At 47.7% G+C, this 22,611-nt stretch overlaps 1 protein-coding gene across 1 annotated transcript in view; it reads left to right on the top strand.

Moving 5' to 3' along the window:
* CEP290 (centrosomal protein 290) overlaps nucleotides 1–22,611 on the top strand; it is a 1,386,965-nt gene that overhangs the window by 757,627 nt on the left and 606,727 nt on the right. The window lies entirely within an intron of this gene.

The raw sequence follows: 22,611 nt of genomic DNA, 5'->3' as shown, positions 1-22,611 counted from the left end.
ATTCTTCAATATGTAAGACATATTTTAACTTTACAGAAACATACAGTCACTGGGTGATGTCATCAGTGATGTCATTTGAGATGTCATCAGTGATGTCATCAGTGATGTCACTAACCATGTCATGAATGATGTAATATGTGACATCATCAGCAGTGGATTGTGGGTGCGCGATATATAGTTAGTGCAACTAACTATATATGAAATTTCAATGGTTTTGTGTGAGTAAAATAAGGTTTTGAAAAGGCTTATCCCTAACTATATATGGTCTATAACCAATGGTTTTTTCAGTGAATTTTCAAGGTTTTGTAAATGCTAATTCCTAACTATATATGGCCTATAACCTATGGTTTTTTCTGTGAATATATATATATATATATCGAAAAGGTCACCCTTGTGGAAGGAACCTTCCCAGCACGCCAATATTGCACATTTCAATGATGAAGAGCCAGCAGTGTAGCGTAGGGATTCCTGCTTTATTCATTTAACAACAGCTCCTGCCAGACGCGTTTCAGGTACTTCTTTCCTCAGTGGCAGATGGTGCTTTGAAAATCATGCCTCATGTGCTTCACATTTAACTCATAGTGAACCTCCCCAAGTGGGCGTAACCGTAGACCACGGCATGCTGGTTCATGAAGTCCGCACATGTTCAAATTATATCAAGTGAGCATTTGCATGAAAGTTATTTCATTGTCTCTTTCTTCCCCAGGTGGGCCAGGTCCCTTGGGCAAATATAAATATTATATATATATATATATATATATATATATATATATATATATATATATATATATATATATATATATATATATATATATATATATATATATATATATATATATATATATATATATATATATATATATATATATATATATATATATATATATATATATATATATATATATATATATATATATATATATATATATATATATATATATATATATATATATATATATATATATATATATATATATTTATATTCATTTGCAGCTCCGGGTACCACCACCTCCCCAGGGCACTGCCAATGTTTGTAGGCGGAGGGGCCCACCCACCACCCCTCCTGGGCCGCATTCAGCCCTTGAAACCGCAGCCTCCCCAGAGCCAGGCCATGCAAATACAAAGTAGGGAGGCCACACGCCTCCCAACAGCTATTAATTGGCTTGGGGACATCCAGCCCCCCAGCTCCCTAGGTCACTATGTGCCAACCCTCAGGACATAGATGTTTGCTTTTGAATTTGTTTGCCGGGATCTTTAACGGCTCCCGCCAAGCGAGAGCAAACAGTAATTCCGCTCCTAGCAGGCGAGAGCAGGAAAACTGCTCCCGCCCGTTGGGAGCAAACTTCATCTGTTTCCGTGCCGGCTGTCAAACGGGCAGGAAAACATGAAAAAATTTCTCCCGCACATAAGGAGCAGCCTTTCTTGCTGCTGCCTACGCGTGGGAGCAATGCCGTTTCCCGCTGGAAGGGGGCAGCTGGCAGGAACTATGGGGACATTCAGGCTCTCCCTCCGCAACCCGAAAAAGGGTGGGGCCAGGGCACCCACCTAAAAGCAGCTGGGCCTGGAAAATGCTGCCCCTGGTGCCAACATCAGCCCTGGGAGGGGGCCGTGTGGCTTAAACTCATGCCCTAAAGTATCTATAACTTGTATTCTCGCCATGCCCTGCTACTTACTCCACATCTTACATCAGTAATGACATCTTCTATGACATCATTCATAATATAACTGAAACATTTACAATAAAAATTATTGATGAGAAAACTGTGCATGGCAGGACTGTGAGTTATAGTTACGTTAAGGCACGAGTTATAGTTTCTTGAGATGAGCATAACTATAACTGTCGAATTTGTATGGTTTTGTGTGTGTAAAATATGAGCCCATCTATAACGTTCTTCTAACCTTTGTTTTTTTGTGTGAATTTCTAAGGTTTTTTAAATTCTATTTCCTAACTATAATGTTCCTGTAACCTTTGTTTTTTTTGAGTGAATATTTCTGTTGGATGTTTCTACCTGCAGATTCCTCACCTTCTGAATATGTCTGTCATCAGACTCATTTCAGAAACTTTTTCAGTAGCTATTCAATTTCAGGGGTTCTAGTTTCGCTTTGGCAATAGAAACAATGCCTCATATATGTTACTGGAACAATAAAGCACCCACTACAGTGCCCTGACGCAAGCTCATTCTTCTGAGGAGTTTTCCTCACCCCGCATATTAATTCTTTATTTCGTGCAGTGCGAGGATCTCTTACCCCTCCACCCCAAGCTTTCAGAGTTCAAACCCTGTGAGGTTCATCTGTCCTTCACAGCCAACCACTATGTTAGCCTATAGTGTTTAGGGCCTGGTCACACACAAAGTTGTGCCAGTCTTGCCTTAGCATGAAGATCAAGGCCGTCAAGGAGAGGGAGGTAAAGTTATTCATGGCATAGGCTCATGATGATTGCCGAGGTAGTGTAGATCTCATTCTCCTACATGGATGATGGAGTCCCCTTCTTCCATGGAAAAGCAAAGTAAACACAAAAAGAAGTGGAGACATAGTGACTCCTCCAAACAGTATTCATCCAAAGGTAAATCACATAGATGCTCTCTTTCCCCTAAGGGGAAGTCTTCTGAGCCTAAGCTCACTGATATCCCGATCTCTGAGGGAGCAATGGTGCCACCGGCACTCTCTCAGATGCCACGCCCTGCTCTTCCTCAGCAGCTGCACCAGAAGAAATGCAAGTTCAAGAGGCCAACCTAAAGTTTACTACTACCCACTCATATCCAGCATTCTTTTTTAATGTAGTGTTTGATGTTTTCAGAAGGGCTATAGTTCCCCGGGGTGTGCCTTTGGGTTTCTTTAAGGGTGCCTATCAAACCTCTGCCAGTAGGTTTTCACTGGACGCTGTTAGCCCCTTTCCTGCCTCAGCCACAGTGCCACCTAAGAACCAGATGTTAATTCTTATGGCTCTCCTAGAGCCACAGCCGATGCAAACTCTGGAGCCTCCAGTTCTGAAATCAGTGACAAGCACAACTCAAATGTCCCAAAATAGGTCCAGTCCTTTGGAACCTTTCTAACTGAGGGAGCGTAATATAATGCAGTGGCACTGTTTTGTAGTTTCAATCCTACGGTAGGAATGACACGTTTGTGGACGGTATAACCATTAGGATGGTGCCAGACTTATTCTGTGCACCTCCTCAGAATATGTTGTCTTATAAACCAGCTAGCTCTCAGTGCCACCACAAGTACCCCTAAACCTAGATGGGTAACAAATGGTTCTGGCAATCACTGAACATGGCAACCCTGATGCCCAGGGATTGTGGTAACAGATCTAGAACCCATTTGCTCAGTCACTTGTTCTGTCTTATTCTCAGAGAAATATAAAATGAATACACAGAGGGACGTTTTCAATGTTTATTGAACCATCATGATTCTTGTATAAAATGCATGTGCTGCAATAATCAATTGACAGAAGCAGATGAAAGGTATTAGAAGTATCAAGACAGTGAACAGAATAAAAAGTTCCACCATTGGCTAATACAGTGTATATATGCAGGCATATAAAAAATCTAGAAATCAGGAATCTAGAAATCTAGAAATCCTAGTATGTAGTCCCTAACCTAACTGTCTAGGGCATGTATGTGTGTTCTGCCAAGAATCCCTGTTCTGGATGGTCCAACCCCTGTTACCTGAAGGGAAAGAATGTATGTCCCCATCTTGGTCACGAGCTGGCACCCTTTGCAGAGATATCAGCAAGCTGCTGGGCCGAAGCTCTCCACTAACTAAACCGGAAATGCTTGTTTATTTATATTGAAAAGCATCCTTGCAAGTTCTGGGCAAGCCAGCATAAAGATGTTCTATAGATAGCTGTGTTGTCCCGTTGATGGACAATAGAACAACATTTGCTCAATGTGTGTGAGGCCTTGTACATGGTGTTCAGGAAATCGGGATAATGGTCTTGCGAAGTGGAATATGTAAGCTGGGAAGTTTCAGAGAAACAAATCCAGCATTATCACACACAAATGTGTGCAAAAGGTTATTATGTGAAAGGGAAGGCAACTTAAGAAGCGTGTTAATGATGAAAAATTGCATTGTTTCTTCATTGGCCTAACTAAGACGCATGGTAGTTCAAAAAGCTGCAGTGGTTATAGAACTTTAACTTCTTACCCTTGAAACACAATAAAACCTTTAGACAGAGGTCATATAGCCTTCCACACAATCTTCAGAACCACTTTTACCATTTATTGAAGCCATTTGGGACCCGGTATTGGATGCATGGTAGAAGCCCACGTCGACTCCACCAGTGAGCACATTAGTGATCCGAAGACACAGACCAGCTCAAACTTTTTTCAACAGTAGGCCCTTCTCCAAAGTTTAGATTGGTGGTCCAAGCCTCCTGTTCTATTAAACAGTCATTGGGACCTATCCCTGTAGACAGAAAACTAAGAAGTTAAAGGGTATGGACAAGAAGACATTCTCGTCAGGCAGTTTAGCGCTCAAGTCTCTAAATGCAGCTTTATTGTTGGGGTGCTTTGCACACTCACTTTGCGTCTTGGTACAGTTAATCATGCCCAATTTGCCTGTCCACATGCCAGTCCTTCTTTCAGAGATTTTACGTGTTGGACCCAGTGCTTCCTGGGATTTTATCCAGTCTGGCCTGGGATTTTATCCACTCTAGCCTGAACACAGCCAAATCTGTGGTAAGGGCAATAGGGGTTTAATGTACCCCTCAGGCACGATGCCTACCTCTGCTTCAGGATTCTCTACATATGCCCAGCCAACCTTAAGGAATCTACCTGTACCTTTTGACGTATCCAGGGTGTTTGGGAACAAAGCCAACTCCGCCCTGGATAGAATTAAAGAAAGCAGGGTTACAGCAATGTCTGGGTCTCCAGCTACCCCAGAGGGACTACAGATCATTTTACAGTATCCGTGCTTTGCTCTATGCTTTAATGTTTGCCAAAAGCAGTTTGCACAGTGCCAGCTGCAGACCTAAAGCCCACTACTCAAGCTGTACAGGTGTTAAGGTAAAGGGAGATGATGCAGCATCTAATAGGTAGACGGACAGCTCCTCCTCCTCTTCTCTTACCCCACCTATCAGGGGAAACAGCTCTAATTCTCCCTTTTGAGAGCTTATGAGACCACTGGGAGGTCAGGTGTCTTCCTTTCTACAGGCCTGGAAGTCTATAACTTGAGAATACTGGGTCAATCACATTTCAGAAAGGGGAAGTGCCCTATCCTTCTAACAGGTCCCTCCCCATATCCCTGCCCAAATATATCTTCATTCAGAAGATCATCTCCGCATCCTGCATCAGGAAGTGGTAGTCCTGCTGAAAGGGGCAGTTCAGTAAGTTCCAGAGCAGGATATTTGGAAGGCTTATTACTCAGTTCTTAGTTCTTTCTCCACGGGAAAATTTCAAAATTCTGCCCCAGACTCAGGTTCTTTTGGTGCTGAAAATGGGAGACTGAATTATATCCCTCAATTTGCAAGATGTGTCTTTTCACATACATTTCTGAAGTGTCATAGGTAAATGTGATTTGTGGTAGGGTTTACTCACTACCAGTTCATGGTCCTCCTGTTTGGTTTAAGATTGACATCTCAGGTCTTCACAAAGGTGAAGCTAGTGGTAGCAGTCCATCTCAGTAGGTTGGAAATCCCGCTGTTCCCATACCTGGATGACTGACTACTGAAGCTGGGTCGCCACAGACAGTAATGTTGCTGCACTTGCAGTCAATCAATCAATCAAAGCATTTATATAGCGCACTGCTCACCCAGAGGGTCTCAAGGCGTTGGGGGAGGGGGGTCCGCTACTGCTCGAACAGCCAGGTCTTGAGTTGCTTCCTGAAGGCGAGGTGGTCCTGGGTCAGGCGGAGGTGGGTCGGGAGGGAGTTCCATGTCTTGGCGGCGAGGTAGGAGAAGGACCGTCCCCCTGTGGTGGCGCTGCAGCAACCCTATTGTTCGATCTGGGCCCTTCTTTCAACGTGCCCAAAGTCTCTTTTTGAGCCTTCTCACCTCCTTCTTTTCATAGGGGTAGTATAGGATACAATGTTGCTCTGAGCCTTCCCTCCTTCACAGAGGATCTGGGATATTCGAGATATGCATCTGATGATTTGGTACAGGTTTCGTATTGCAGCCCTGATGGTCCTATACCTGCTAGTTCAGCTGGCTTCCAGCATCATCCTGGTCGCACACTATTATTGGCTTTTCAGTAGGGCCTCTGGAGGAAGTGGTTCCAACATGGGGATAACTGTTGGACATCATTGTGATCTCTGGCCATTGTGGCGGATTTTGCTTGGTGATCGGTGGAGGAGAACCTGTTGTGTGGAACAGACTTTTACCCTCTTCTTGCTGTGAACACAATTGTGATTGATGCCTCCACTCCATGGATGGCTGAACATCTGTAAAAGGGGGAGATTAGTGGCCTTTTGTCTCTAGCGTAGCAGTTTTATCCCTGTTTTGTTTTTTTACAGTTTTTTGGGCTGTTTTTTCTTGGCAGTTATTAATAGTACAAACTCGACCCGATGGTATCAGAGCGCTTTACATGAGCACCTGTTGCATTACAGAGGGACATATTAATTTTTAGGCACAGGGAGATTAAGTGATTTTCCCTGAATCACAGGATGTTGGAGCCTCCCGCCAGACTCGAACCTGGTTCCCCAGCTTCGAAGTCACACTCTAGCCATTAAGTGACATCCTCTTCACATCAACCTGCTCGCATTGCGGGTGATTCTTCTGGTGCTTCAGGCCTTTCTCTTTTAGATACATGGCCAGTCAGTCCAGATCTTAACCAACAATGCAACTGCAATGTGATATTATGTCAATAAATCAGAATGAGTGGGGTATCATATTCTCTGTCTGGAAGTGTTGAAACTTTGAGTCAAGGCGCATCAGCATGGCATTTCACTAGCCGACAACCATCTTGAAGTGGCACCAAAAGTTAGTGCAGACAGCATGAGCTCTCATCATCTTGCCGACCATGGATTGTGCCTTCACCCAGAGGTGGCGCAAGACATCTTTCCTCTCTGAGGCATGCCTCAGGTGGATCTTTGTGCCACTCTTGTCAGTGCATATTGCCTACAGTTCTGTGCTGTCCACCATCTGCTTCTGGAAGCCTTATGGGACGTGTTTTGTTTGAGGTGGAGCTTTCCACTTCTCTATGTGTTTCCTCCCATATCTTTCATTCCTGGAGTTCTGAGGAAGGTTAGTCATAACTGACCTCAAGTAATTCTCATAAATCCAGACTGACCAAAAAGGGTGTGGTATCCCGATTTTCAAGACCTCTACTGTACCACCTCTCCAGTCTTCCTCTCAGTACGATCATCCTCTCTCCACCTCACCCTACAGAGTTTCCACTTTTCTTCCTGGAGATTGAACTGGTACATCGGAGTTAAATTCAGCTGACAAGGGGAAGTAGTGCATGTCATTCTGTCTGCTTGCTGTGATTCCACCAAAATGGCGTACTCTGGAAGATGGAACAGATTTGTTTCTTGGTGCAGCCATAACACCGCCCACCTGTTGGATGTCCTCAAGTTTGCACTTTCATTTGTTCATCAAAGTTGTGCTGTTGGGACTGTTAAAGCCTTTTCGGCTTTCCTCTACCTTCTAGACCAGCCATCTCTTTTTAAATTGCACATTGTTATACATTTTCAGAAGGGACTGACTAATCTAGTCCCACTACATCCACTAAGTAATAATTCTGAGGTTCAGGTATGGCCACCTTGCTCTCTACATCCTCCAGGATTCCGAAGTCGACCATTCATTCAAACCTACCACCAGTGGGGTTACTGCTTGGGAATCTATTCAGAAGGTGACAAATCTGCAAGTAGAAGTATTCCTCAGAGGATAAATTACTTACGTTTGGTAATGGTCCATACATTCCTTTTATTCCTTGATGTAGAAAAAAAACTGCTGAAAGGAATAACACATAACTTAACATGAAAGTAACGTTCCTTAGGGAAGGATGTTTGCATGGTTTTGTTTGAATCCATTCAGTAGTTTTTGAAAAATTAGCATTTACATTTTGTTCAATCTGGGTATGAATAGGTTACATTTTAATGATATTTGGACTGTGACCTCCTTCCTGCATGTCAAATGTTCGAGGCCAGCATGTCAAAACAAATTTGTGTTCCCATTTTAGCCTCTGTATGAGCTTTTACTTTCAGCTACAGCAAAAATCACTGCACAGAATTCCCTCCCCAAAGATCAAAAACTAAATAAAGAAAAATGTGTTCATGACAAAGTGTCCATGGACAATTTGTGCTGTTGTGCATTCGACACAACCAAAATAGGAATCGTATTCCTTAGCCTCATTGCCAAGGGGCAGACAGTGGGCCCCATTTTTAGGCGAGACGAACCTGTGGCATTTTTTTTAAATGACAAAAACATCAACTTTGCCCACATAAAGTGGGCCATGTGCGAAGCCCAGCCTTCATATTGTATCTTTAGGGAAATGTTCCCTTTCAACTTTTTTTTGTGCACCTGGGCCACAGTTCTTATCACATTTTGATAGACATTCTAACCTCTTCAATGGTTGAAAGCTCAGGTATCATTACAGCACATAAAGCAGTGCATTGTCCTTTGCAGAAAGAGCCACAGCCATTATTTTGTGAAGAGCAGGAGACCCGAACAGATGCAGCTGGTATTCACAGCACATTTGTGAAGCTTTAATGGCAAGCCCGGCAGGAAAATTCTTTTGCTCATAATAAGGGGCAATTCTGTAGCTGTGGTCTTTACCACATAATTATGAATCTACCATATTTACAATATAATGTGCAGGTTTCACATAAAGTGTTATTTCTAGCTCAAATGAATAAATATAATAGTGCCAGGGAATGTTCTTCGTAACTTCCTTGTGGTCCTGACAATGGCATCTCTTTGCTTAGTAGTTTTGGGGCGATCATTAACCTAGGAAACCTGTATTTCACAAGTATAGGTGAAATATTTGATATATTTCTCAGTTCAGTTTATAAACTTTATTCGATTGTTTAAAAAAAATCATAAAAGTATACAGTTAAAACATTGCACATTCAAGAATACATTTAAAAAATACAACACCAAGGGGGAATACATATCAAAGTGTTGAGCGAAAAAACTTTTGGCATAAAATGTAGGAATGACTGTACATACATTTATGGAAAAGCCATACTTAGTCTTGCTGTGATAGATTTCAAAATAAACGTAGCAGTAAAGAAACATAAATCTGGGCTCGCAAGTGAGAATAATAGCCTCATTGCGTTTCTTGAAGTATACGTGGAGTATTTCAAAAACATGGGTTTAAGGTAGCAAATACGCTGGGCTTTGTACAAAGGACAGAGTAGGAGAAAGTGCGGTGTGCTTTGTTTGGTTAAGCCGTCACACTGACAAGGGGTAACCGAGTGACATTTCATTATGGGGAAGGCAACCAGGTTATGCGCTATGCCTAGTCTCAGTCTTGAAAGTACAAATTGATGGGACTGTCTATGGATAACATTAAGGTACATGGGTATACCAGGTCTGTCTTCTTTCAAGGAATAATGGAAAACATACATCCATATCAAACAGATCCTTAACACTTGAAATCACATATTTTAACCAAGGAATATTTGAAACTTTTTCCAGTAGTAGGCAGTCCTTAATAATGTCTTTGGTAAAGGCAGTTTCCGTCTTGGTAAAAATGGATTTCCAGACCAACAGTGGCCTTAGTCCGGTTAGATCAGATAAGTAGTCCAGATCTAGTTCCATGTGTGTTAAAACGTTGGATGCCGAAGATGGGAGGCAGAGCAACCGTTTGAGAAAAATGTTTTCCATAATTTGCAGGGCCCTTACATTGCAATGTCCCCAAACCCCAGAACCGTACAATGCTACCGATGTACATCTGTGCTTGTAAATATTCAGCATATCTACAATACGGCGGCTTCCCACTTTAGAAGCAAAGCGGAAGACGCCTAGGGATGCTTTCCCCATTCTAGCTTTAACATTTGTCTGCTCTGGAGCCCAGGAACCTCTGTTATTAAAAGTAACGCCCAGATAACAGAAATTGGCAACAGTCTCAATATGGTTTTCCTTAAAACAAAAGGGTTTAAGAAGTTTTAACTTTTTACCACACACCATAACAAAGGTTTTGGAGTTATTGATTTTAAGTTTCTTCCTCTGAATAAAATCATAAAACTCATTCATCAATTTTTGAAGGCCTAAAGGGGTCCTGGAAAGTAAAACAGTGTCGTCGGCATAAAGTAATACCGGTATGGGAAGACCTCCTACTTGGGGGGCATCGGCTTGGATTTGCTTTAAATCTTGCTCAACTGAATTAATAAAGAGCGAGAAAAGCAACGGGGCCAAAACACATCCCTGTCGGATGCCAGATCTTACTTTGATCTTTCGTGTGCACTCCCCCGCTGGTCCATAACGGATTTGGGCCGATAGGTTGGAGTAAAGTCTGGCTAAAAAGTGTATAATATCAGGGGGGGCCACCATGCCCAATAAAGTTGACCATAACAAAGCATGGTCAACCAAGTCGAAGGCGCTAGAAAGATCCGCAAAACACAGGTATAGTGATCCCGGTTTGGCCTTGGTGTATTTACCTATTAGAAGGTTCAGATTAATACATTGTTCAATAGTACCAAGGCCCTTTCTAAAGCCATATTGCGATGGGGCGAGGATATGGTTATCTGTGGCCCAGTCTTCCAATCGTGTTAACAAGACCCTACTCAAGATTTTTAAGGAGGAATCCAGAAGGGAGATAGGGCGGTAGTTCTTAGCCTCTCCTCTATCCCCCTTCTTGTAGATTGGAATTATAATGGATTCACCCCAGCTTGAGGGAGTCTTGTTATCCACGGCGACATTAAATGCTATGGTTAATAATGGACTCCAAAGTGCCAGATCATATTTATAAAGATCAATTGGCACCCCATCTGGGCCAGGTGCCTTTCCCCCTTTACTATTCTTTATTGCCATATCCACCTCATGGATCGTGATTCTCAGGGTTTCAACTGGGGTAATAAGATTGTTACAGAAGTTATCGTTAAACTCTCCAGTTGGGTCAAAAATCCCTGTGAAGTGTGAAACCCAGCTGTCTTCGCTTACTTGGGCTGTAAGGACTGGAAATTCATCCTTTTGGAGGAATGGGCTGTTGATGGTGCTCCAGAGCAGCGTGCTGTCCCGGAGGGCTGCAGCTTTATTCAGGTCTTCCCAGGCTAGTTCTCTTAGCTCTTGTTTCCTGAGTTTCAATTCGTTTTTATAATTGACCCTCAAGAGTTTAACTGCTTCCCTATCTCTAGGATTGATGGAAAGGGCAAGCTTAAGGGCTTTTAACGCCTTAGTGCACGCCTGATTGAACCAACCCGGTGTTTCCCGTTTAATTGGAGCCTTCTTGGTGGTAAGGGTTTGCTTAATTATGGTACCCAATTTCTCGAAATTATTTACGGTATAATCAGGTGGGGCATCGGTTTCAAGACAGCAAAGTATCACTTTTAAGCCGGCTTTCACAACACTACGGTGTAAATTCTCGGATTTTTCCCCGCACCACTTAATGCGTATCCCATTTGGCCTGCTTGGGATAATGTCATCAACAACCCTACCGGAAAATACCTTCCTAGTAATCTCACAGAAGATGGACATCGTTAGTGCATTGTGGTCACTCAGTCCAAGGTCCAGGATATACGGGACCGTACAATGCGGAACTATCCGGTTGGAGATGAGCAAAAAATCGATAATAGAAACAGTATTCCTTCCCGTAAAAGTAGGGGCCAAATTACCCTCGTTGTCAGGGGCATGTTGGTGGATGGACACATCATACTTTAGCATCAGGTTGTTAAGGGAAGTACCATAGGGGGAGTGCAGAAAATGTAGTGAGTACTCCCCATTATCCCCATCATATCCACATGCAGTTGTATAGGAGAGAGGGCAAGTTCTGATGTTAAAGTCTCCCCCCCAAATAATATCATAGGATATGGCCGATTTACAGAGTATATGCCCAGATGCATCAACCATTTTTGGAATCGCAAACGGTGCGATTCCTTAAAATCGGCCGTTTGCGACTCCAAAAATGCTTGTTGATATGCATCATTAGATTTTGTCCAAAATCGCTAATTTAGCGAATTTCTAAAATGCGATTGCATTTAAGGAATCGCAATTTTGCGATTCCTTAAATGCAATGCATCATTGTTTAAAAATTTGCGAATTTCAAAATAGCAAGTGCAAATTACCACGAGTTTGAACCTCGTGGTAATTTGCAAAAATGTTTAATAATGCACAAAAATGCATTTTTTAAACTGTTAAGTTACAGACACACATGTCCTTAGGACATGTGTGTATGTAACTTATAGCTAAAAGTGCATTTCATGGGTGCAGGGGGGGGGTCATTTGGACCCCCCTCTCCACCCTTGAAATGCTTTGTTGAATTGCGATTTGGAAATTGCGAATTCGCAATTCCCATTCATTCCTATGGGCATTTCTGCCCATAGGAATGAATGGGAATTGCGAATTCGCAATTTCCAAATCGCATTTTTTTTGCGATTCGGTAAAAATTGCGATTTTTACCGAATTGCAAAAAAAATGCGAAAATAATGATGCATACCATTTTGCGAATCCTAATTTGCGATTCGGTAATTTTCGCAAATTAGGATTCGCAAAAAAGAAGTTTGATGCATCTGGGCAATTGAGTCTATAACAGTTTCAAGTTCATCCACAACAGTGGTGCTGGAAGGGTCAAAGGTGTTATTATAGTGGTTGACCAATAGAATATTTCTATCCCTGCTAACCATTATTTCCAGTATCTGCGAATGGAACCCCACAAAATGACTTTTCCTTACATGTATAGGGAGGTGTACAGATAATAAAATCAGTAATCTGCCTTTAGCCCTCCCCATAACAGACTCTACAGCATTACAATTGTAAGAAACAAAACCATCAAAGTGAATATCTTCCACTGACCATGTTTCTTGCAGACACAAAATGTCAAAGTCCCTGATGTGCTCCCTCCAGCCCAGGGCTGCAACTTTTTGCCGCCACCCTGCAATATTCCAACTCGCCATGGAATAACCTGTTAGCCTAGGGGCCTGTACCGTATCAGTAGGGATAGCTGTGATGGAAGAAGTTGTATGGCCCACATCGGTGGGAACCTGTACCAAATCAGTGGGAATAGCTGTAATGGAGGAAGTTGCATGGCCCACATCGGTGGGAGCCTGTATCATATCAGTGGGGGTAGCTATGGTGGAAAAAGTTACATAGCCCACATCAGTAGTAACCATCACATGAGGTACAGGAAGAGCTGCCTTCAGGACAATAGGTGGGGTAGAAGTCGAGTTGGGAGCGGTTTCCATGCACTGGGTCGGTGGTTTGACAGTAGATGGAACTTCACTGTTAATTGGGGCAAGAGTCAGCTCCGGGGAAGAGGAAACAGGGGGTAGTCAGTCAACTCCCTCCAGACCTTCTAAGCAACCAAAGCGATTATAATCCATAAAGGGATGGAATTGGGTGCGTATTGAGGTTGTCTAGGTGGTCTGGTATCATAAGGTCGCTGCCTGCCCCTACTTTCCACAACAGTCCAGTCCCCCCTTCTCGATTGATGGTAGTTGTTGGTTGGTGGGAAGAAGTAGGAGACTGGAAGGGTCTAGATGGTGGAATCGAAAGATCTATTGAAGCCTGCACATATATGGGATACCGTACGGGGATCTCTAAAGCTAACGGTTATGCAGTCTCCATTGATGTTTTTAGGAGTCTTACCTATCCAGGGAACCCTCCTGACCATGATGATTTCGTTATGTGAATGGGTCGGGAGGGGTCTATTCCAATTAAGCCATTTGATTATCTTGCTTTTCAGGGAACTGAAAGTTTCTGTCTCCCCTTTTTCTAATGGTGGTACTCCAGCTAAGATAACTGTGAACCGGTTAGCTTCTGGTGGAAGATCAGGCCGTCTAGGTCTAGGAGTATTTTGTTCCTTAACCGGGGATCCCTGATTTACCTCATCCATGTGAACTGGGGGGTTAGATTGACTGGATTGATGACTCGCCACATGTTCAGCGGTTGTATTGTTGGGCATGGAAGGGGTCGGTAGACTGTTAGTTAATGAGGGAATGGTAGGTTGATTCGAATTTGGAGGTAGGGGGACCAGGGGAGTTGGGACAATGGGTGGGGTGTTTTGGCGTTGGGGATTACTAAGAGTTGCTAGGATAGAGGCAGTGGTTTTCTCTATGTTGGATATTCTAGAATTTAACCTATCCAATTTTGCCTCTAGTGGTGATATAATTGATTTAAGTAAGGCCACTGCCCACTCCATGGACACCTCTCTACCCGGGGGGGTAACATCATGGGGGTTGGTAATCTGGGGTGGTTCGCCCCGCACTTTGGCTGATTTTACAGACCTTCCCATTTTAGTTTCTTTTTTATTATACACTCTTTTCCGTTTCCTAATTGCGCCTTCTCTCTCCCCTTGACTCTTAGTTTGAATAATACTCTCTTCAAGGTGGGACGAAAGAGAGACATTATTGCTTTCGGGGGCATAATTAATGTCCGCGACAGTGTCAATTATGGTAGCCAAGGTGTCAGGTTCTTCTCTAGGCGGGGGTGTTACCTCCAAGATAGCTGATTGTTCACTATTTCTGTTAGGTGTTTTGGCATTAGCAAGAGGCCCTATGGATGATCGTTTAAGGGAGATAAGTTCGGTTGATAGGCGTTTTTCGAGTATGACAATCTCCTTATCTATGATATTATTGGCCCTTATTAGAAATTTTTCCATACCTCCTGCGGTAGAGAGACTTCCAGTTAGCGATGATTTGATCCTGGTATCTCTTCCAGCCATGGCCCCCGATAGAGAGAGGGGGCTTCCACAGGTTAGAGGGGTAGCCCGGTCCGGTCACTCCCGGTCACGAACGGGCACAAACGGGCCCGCTCTTGGCCCGGTCTTCGCCCCGAGCTTCGGCCCGCGCGCGTCCCGCGTGCGTGTGAATGGGCGGGGCTAAATAGGGAGGAAGGGGGGAGGGCGGGAAGAGTCGCAGGTGCGCTGGTGACCTGAGCGCTACTCCTGCTGGGACTCGCAGTCCCGCCCTCGCTGTCCACAGAGCCCCTTGCAGTCCAGGGGGTCCAAATCGCCACACACCGCTGACGTCCGCTTTCTCCCGCCTTCAGGGAAACTCCTCTCAATCACAAACAGTCACCGGCTACGAGCGGCTCCCGCGGAGCGGGGGCCGCGAGCAGTCTTTGAGCAGCAGGGGGGAGGAGGGGGGAGAGCGGGAAGAGTCGCAGGTGCGCTGGTGACCTGAGCCCTACTCCTGCTGGGACTCGCAGTCCCGCCCTCGCTGTCCACAGAGCCCCTTGCAGTCCAGGGGGTCCAAATCGCCACACACCGCTGACGTCCGCTTTCTCCCGCCTCAGGGAAACTCCTCTCAATCACAAACAGTCACCGGCTACGAGCGGCTCCCGCGGAGCGGGGGCTGCGAGCAGTCTTTAAGCAGCAGGAGGAGGGAGGAGGGGGGAGGGCGGGAAGAGTCGCAGGTGCGCTGGTGACCTGAGCGCTACTCCTGCTGGGACTCGCAGTCCCGCCCTCGCTGTCCACAGAGCCCCTTGCAGTCCAGGGGGTCCAAATCGCCACACACCGCTGACGTCCGCTTTCTTTCGCCTTCAGGGAAACTCCTCTCAATCACAAACAGTCACCGGCTACGAGCGGCACATATATATTTCTCAGATCTCTATGAAATACAGGTTTTGTACAGCTGCAATTTGTGCAATAAAAACACCCAAAACGATGGGTGGCCAAATCTAGCAAACTATCTAACCTCACCTTTCTGGGGATTAGTTTAGAAGTAAACGCCTAAGAGCTCATCCAAGTCCGTCTTCATAAAAGTGATTATGAAAGTTAGTGCTCCAGGGAGTATTGAAAACTCGCTTTGTCTACTGTGACTGTAAACAGAACATTTTAAAATGGCTTAGGAAACCGCTTTATTGCACACCAAGGACATCAATCAGCAACTAAGTCATAGCTTTGGCTGGCCTCAGTAGGTGGAATTCGATTTGTCAGGATTTCAAACAAGGTGCCTACCAATACATGCTCAATCTTTTACTGTAGTTCATGAGACTCTGTGACCATGCAGCTATCTACCTGGCTGAGCAGATTCATAACCTGCCTCTACTTACCTCAGTTAGGATACACTCTCTTAAAACCAACAAACCTGTCGGAACCCTTAAGTGCGATTCAACATTCAATGGCAGCTTGGCACAGAGATGTTAAGCAGTGGCACTATAATTCAAGGAAGTAAAGTTCCTTACTATGTTGGTCTATCAACCTGTGGTACATCAAAATACCTCAAAACAGACTATTTTTAGGATCTCTAGAAATTCATTCTATTTCACAATGGCCCTTACAAAAGAATGGTACTTTTGTCTTGAAATTATTAATAGCCAGGCCATTCTGTATGCAACCTCCATACAAGGCCCAGTGCTCTCTTAAGACACAGACAATGTGACCACAGCAGATTGTGTCATTGGTAGAGAAGTGAACACGTATACGTTCTCCAAATCTCTGGAGGTGGAGGAGTTATTCTTGCCCTTATCTCATTTTGAACTATGACGATAAACACTAGAAGAGTAGGAACCCATCCCATACTTAACCTGAGTCAGTTAAAACAATCCATCTGAAATCATCATCCCTGGAATACCTCACAACAGCTCTACAGTCACTTTAAAGCTCTAGGCTGTATTGTGAGAGTTGGTGGAATGACCCAGTTCAGGAGTTTCTAAAATTACCAACCCCTTCCCATTTTAAGCTGTTTAGCAAATGCAAAGTACAGGTTTTTAACCCCTGAGGAACCTCTGTGTTATTAGCATTAGTGTCATTATTTTGTGGAATGTAGTTTATCCTTGATTAACACCAGTTTTTGTTTTTTGTGGTCTTAAATACCAGGCTTGTTTCTTTGGATGATAGTTCATCACTTTTGCAAATGCTTTCCCAGCTGGAATCAACATGGCTGTTAGCCAGTAATTGAAAATATATTTGTGGACACTTTATATGTATTGGAGTCAATCTCCCCTCTTCCATTATGAGCACTGACATCTATTATGCAAGAAAGTGGACAAAGATGTGATGCCTTCTGTTGTTGATGCAATCTTATTGCTGTGTTGGACTGAGAATCCAAAACTTTCAAAGAACTGTCTCTGTATAACAACATAAATGGCCCTTGGCTCAGCATGGTTAAGATATGCTGTGTCCCTACATCTTTTCTAGACTATCCTGTATGTTCTTAGTTGCTGTTCCGCTCCTTACTGCAAACATAGCTCCTTGATTATGAGCTATTAATTTGGGTCAATCCTTAAATATCGATCTATCCTATCTCTTAGTCAAACATAAGTAACTGAATGACCGACCAATCTGAAAGAAACACGTTAGTGTTAGATTCCTTACCTTAGAATATCCCCAGGCGTCAGTCTGGATCCGGAAACTTTTGCATAGCAGTACCCCTGCGCGTCGGTAGGCGTCGTCTGCAGGCGTCCCCTGCGGCTCCGCGTCCGTCGTCGGCGTCGTGCGCCGTGATGACGTTGCTGGAGTATATAGACGCCGCCTCCGCGCGCTGACGTCAGTTCTTCTTTTTTCCGCGCCAGTGGACGCAGATCTGAAGAGCAGTACTCCGGTCTTTGACCAAGTTTTTCTAATTGTTCTTTACACTTTGTGCCTGTTAGGATGCCCGGGTTCAAGCACTGTGATGACTGTGAGCGCACGATGTCGGTCACGGATCATCACCGCCTCTGTCTCCGGTGTCTGGGCCCCGACCACGACGTGGACTCCTGCGTCGACTGCCGGGCCCTCACCAACAAGGCTAGGCGGGAGCGGTCCCGCAAGCTACTGGAGCTCCGGGTGTCGGCCCCACGTCTGGACCGGGAGCGGTCCCGGTCCGGCCGGAGGTCGAGAGAGCGTTCGAGGGAGCGGTCGCGGAGCCGCGCCGAGCGTTCCGGAAGTCGACACCACTCGTCGGGCTCATCAGGTAAGAAGCACAAGAAGTCGGGGCGTCGTCATCGTACCCCCGACTCCCCCCGACGCTCGCGCGATGCGGCCGGGGGCTCGGGTGACCCCAACCCTGCGGCTCCGCGAGAGTCGCCGGCGCGGCCTGCCTCATACCCTCCGGTCCCTGGGCACGGCGCGACGCCTGAGGAGATCGAGGCGTTCCTCATGGCCATGAGGGCGCTCGGTTCTCCGACGGGGCCTACGGTGCCTGCGGGCCCAGTGCTACCGTCTGGGGGCCCTGGCGGTTCGGGTGTCCCTGCCCCGGCGCCGCCGACGGCTCCGGCCCCGGCGCCGCCGACGGCTCCGACCCCGGTGCCGCAAGGGCCTTCGGGATCGACGCCGGCTGGCCTTCCGGCCTCTCCGGCGCCGTTACCATCGGGGTTACCCCCGACGCCGTCCCCGCGCGGCGCCGGTTCTCCGGTGCCGGCTCCGGCCGGCAGCGGGGTTCCGACGCCGGCTCCGGGCGGCGCCGTCCCCTTACCTTCACCGACGCCGGACGCGGAGCCGGACGGGCGTCGCTCGACGCCGGTTCCGGCGCCGATGGGGCCCATGAACCCTGAGGAGCCGGTCTGCATCGTTGACTCCGAATACGGAGAAGATGAAGAGTTCGGTGAAGGTTGGGAGGGGTCCGAGGACCCTCTGTCACGCGAGTGCCAGTATGACCCGGACTGGACAGGTGACTTGGGGGATGCCAGTGGTCTGGACGACTCTCCTAACCCTGGTTTGATCTCTCCTCCTTCCGTGGCATCGGTGGAGGGAGCTGCATATTCTGTGGTGCTGATGAGGGCTGCCAAGGCCTTACACCTTGAGCTCCCCGTCGCGGCCGTGAGGCCTAACATCCTCACAGAGGTCTTCAAACCGCAGTCATGCCCGCAGGAGCCACTGCTGCCGTTTAATGAAGCCTTGTCAGACGTTCTGTTGGGCACGTGGTCCAGGCCCGCTTCAGGTGCGCCTGTTGATCGGAACGTGGCCAGGCGCCACTGTCCTTGTCCGGACGACCCCAAGTTCCTGTCTACCCACCCCACTCCTGAGAGTCTGGTCATCCAGGCCTCGACCTCCCAGTCCGCATTCCCGTCGGCCCCGCCCGACCGGGAATCCAAGAGGTATGACCAATTTGGCAAGAAGGTCTTCTCGTCCATTAGTTTGGGCCTGCGGTCTTGCAACACCGCTTGCCTCTTGGGCCGCTACACCCACTCTGTGTGGGATACGGTCGCGGAACTGCTGCCAGAATGCCCCATGGAGGTGCGGGCAAAACTCGGTCAGGCTGTGGCTGAGGGCCGAGATGCAGCGAAATATTCGATACGGTGTGGTCTTGATACGACCGACTCGCTGGGCAGAGCTATGTCAACGACGGTGGCGATTCGTCGCCACGCCTGGCTGAGATCCGCCAATTTTTCGGCAGATGTCCAAAATACCTTGATGGACATGCCGTTCGATGGCTGTCACCTGTTCGGTGACAAGGCGGACCACGCGCTGGAACGCTTCAAGGACTCCAGGGTCACGGCCAAGTCCTTGGGTCTTTCGACCCAGCGTCAGCAACCGGGTTCGTTTCGTCCCTTTCGTGGCCAAGGAAGGGGCGCCCCCACACGTGCTGCCAGCCACGCGCCGCAACAATCCTTTCAACGCGGTGGCGGCCGTGGAAACCGCCGTGGTGGCGGTCGGGGACAACGGCGGGGTCAGACCACACCTTCCCCCGCAGCATCTACCCCAAAATCCTCCTAGTCCGTGCTTTCGGCCCCATGTGACGCCAGTGGGTGGCAGGGTTCGCCATCACCACGCTCACTGGCGCACGATCACTTCGGACAGGTGGGTGCTGCAAATCGTCCGAAGGGGCTACTCCCTCTCCTTCGAGACCTCTCCTCCAGCCATGCCACCGCAGAACCACCGTGTGTCGGGGGACCACTTGACACTTCTGCAGGAGGAAGTTACGGCCCTCTTGGCCAAGGGGGCCGTCGAGCGCGTTCCTGGGCCAGAAGTAGGGCGTGGTTGTTATTCCCACTACTTTCTGGTGCCCAAGAAGGACAAGGGGGGCCTACGTCCTATCTTGGATCTAAGGAACGTCAACGGCTTCCTCCGGAAGGAGAAGTTCAAGATGTGGACGTTCGCTCAGGTCTTGGCTGCTCTAGACCCACAAGACTGGATGGTAGCGTTAGACTTGCAGGACGCCTATTTTCACATCCCCGTCCTGCCGGCCCACCGGCGTTACCTGCGGTTCACGGTAGGCCTGGAGCACTTTCAGTTTATCGTGCTTCCCTTCGGCCTTACCAGCGCCCCACGGGTGTTCACAAAGGTGATGGCGGTGGTCGCAGCCCATCTGCGCAGGTTGGGGGTTTCAGTCTTCCCCTACCTAGACGACTGGTTGTTGAAGGCGGGCTCGCCCCAGACAGTCGTCCACCACCTTCAGATGACGGCAGACCTCTTGCACGACCTGGGGTTCTCCATCAATGTGCCGAAATCACACATTTGTCCCTCTCAAAAGCTCCTTTTCATCGGAGCGGTTCTGGACTCGGCGCAGTTTCGGGTTTATCCTCCGGAACGGCGGGTTCGGGATATTCAGGCTTTGATTCCCATCTTTCAGCCGCTATCCCGGGTTTCGGTCAGGTTGACGCTGCGGCTGCTGGGACTGATGGCTTCCTGCATCCTTCTGGTGCATCACACCCGGTGGCGGATGCGGGCTCTGCAGTGGGACCTGAAGTTTCAGTGGGCCCAGCATCAGGGCAACTTGTCCGACCACGTCTTGATCTCGGAGGGCACTGCGAGACAACTGCAGTGGTGGCTTACGGACCGCGATTGGGTCAGAGGCAGATCCCTCTCCCTTCCCCAACCGGAGCACGTTGTCGTGACGGACGCGTCCCTCCAGGGCTGGGGTGGCCACTTGGGAGAGGCAGAGATCAGAGGCATCTGGTCTCCGGCGGAGTCCCGGCTCCATATCAACCTGTTGGAGCTGCGGGCGATTCGTCTGGCACTGAAGGCATTCCTCCCCTTTGTCAACGGGAGTGTAGTGCAGGTGTTCACCGACAACACCACCGCCATGTGGTACTGCAACAAACAGGGCGGAGTGGGGTCGTGGACCCTTTGCCAGGAGGCTCTGCGCCTCTGGCAATGGCTGGAACGTCAGGGCGTGACTCTGACGGTTCAACACCTGGCAGGTTCCCTGAACGCCAGGGCGGACGAACTCAGCCGTCGGTGCTCGATGGATCACGAATGGCGTCTGAACTCGGACGTGGCGCAAGGCATCTTTCTGCAATGGGGAGAGCCTTGGTTAGATCTATTCGCCACAGAAGAGAACGCGCAATGTCATCAGTTCTGCGCGTTGGAGTTTCCAAGACGGCACTCGCACGGCGACGCCTTTCGGCGCGAGTGGAGTTGCGGTCTGTTATACGCCTTTCCGCCTATACCACTTCTGCCCAGAGTGCTGAAGAAGATCAGGCGCGACCGGGCCCGGGTTATCCTTGTGGCTCCAGACTGGGCTCGAAGGTACTGGTATCCCGAGCTACTCAGCATGTCAGTCGGTCCCCCGATCCGCCTGCCCCTTCAGGAGGACCTTCTGTCGCAGCAGCAGGGGACGGTCCTCCACCCGAACCTGTCCAGTCTCCACCTCCATGCTTGGAGATTGAGCGGCGGCAGTTGAGGCCATTTGACTTGCCTCCTGAAGTCTGTGATGTTATTCTGGCAGCCAGGCGTCCCTCCACTAAGTCGGTATACGCCTGTCGGTGGAACAGATTTGTGGCATGGTGCACAGCAAAGGCTGTGGATCCTCTTTCTGCCCCTCTTTCGGAGGTTCTTCTGTTTCTTCTTTCTCTTGCCCAGCAGGGCTCTGCTCTGGGCACTATCAAGGGCTACCTTTCTGTCCTTTCAGCCTTTTTGAGGCTTCCTGATCAGCCTTCTTTGTTCAAATCCCCGATTGTAACTCGATTCTTGAAGGGCATCACTCACATGTTTCCACCTGTTCCGTTTGTGATGCCCCAGTGGGATTTGAACCTGGTTCTAACCTTTCTGATGTGTGCTCCCTTTGAGCCCCTTCATTCTTGTCCTCTCCGTCTCCTGACTTTAAAGACGGCTTTCCTGGTTGCCATCACCTCTGCCAGGAGAGTGAGTGAGCTCCAGGCTCTTTCTGTCCAACCTCCTTTCCTGTCCATTCATCCTGACAAGGTGGTTCTGAGGACTAGACCTTCTTTCCTGCCCAAGGTTGTTTCGGCCTTTCACATCGGGCAGTCCATCACCCTCCCTTCCTTCTTCCCGCCTCCGCATCCTTCAAAGGATGAAGAGCGGCTCCATCGTCTGGACCCAAAACGTGCGCTTTCATTTTACATGGATCGCACACGCCAGTTCCGGGTGGATGACCAACTGTTTGTTGGCTACGTGGGTGCGAAGAAGGGACGGGCGGTCTGTAAACGAACAATCTCTCGATGGGTCGTTCTCTGCATCAAAGCGTGCTACTCTTTGGCTCGGAAGGAGCCTCCTGTTGGGCTGAGGGCCCATTCCACTCGGGCCACGGCAGCTACTACTGCACTGGGCCGGGGAGTCCCCTTGCAGGACATTTGCCAAGCGGCTACGTGGGCCTCGCTGCACACCTTTGCGAGGCACTACTGCCTGGACAGTCAAGTCCGGAGGGATGGCTTCTTTGGCCGTTCTGTCCTCCAGGACTTTCTGGTGTAGTATTGTA

The sequence above is a fragment of the Lissotriton vulgaris genome, chromosome 1_1, assembly GCF_964263255.1.
Source record: "Lissotriton vulgaris chromosome 1_1, aLisVul1.2, whole genome shotgun sequence".
Taxonomy (NCBI): domain Eukaryota; kingdom Metazoa; phylum Chordata; class Amphibia; order Caudata; family Salamandridae; genus Lissotriton; species Lissotriton vulgaris.
This window is presented reverse-complemented; position numbering and strand designations above follow the sequence as displayed.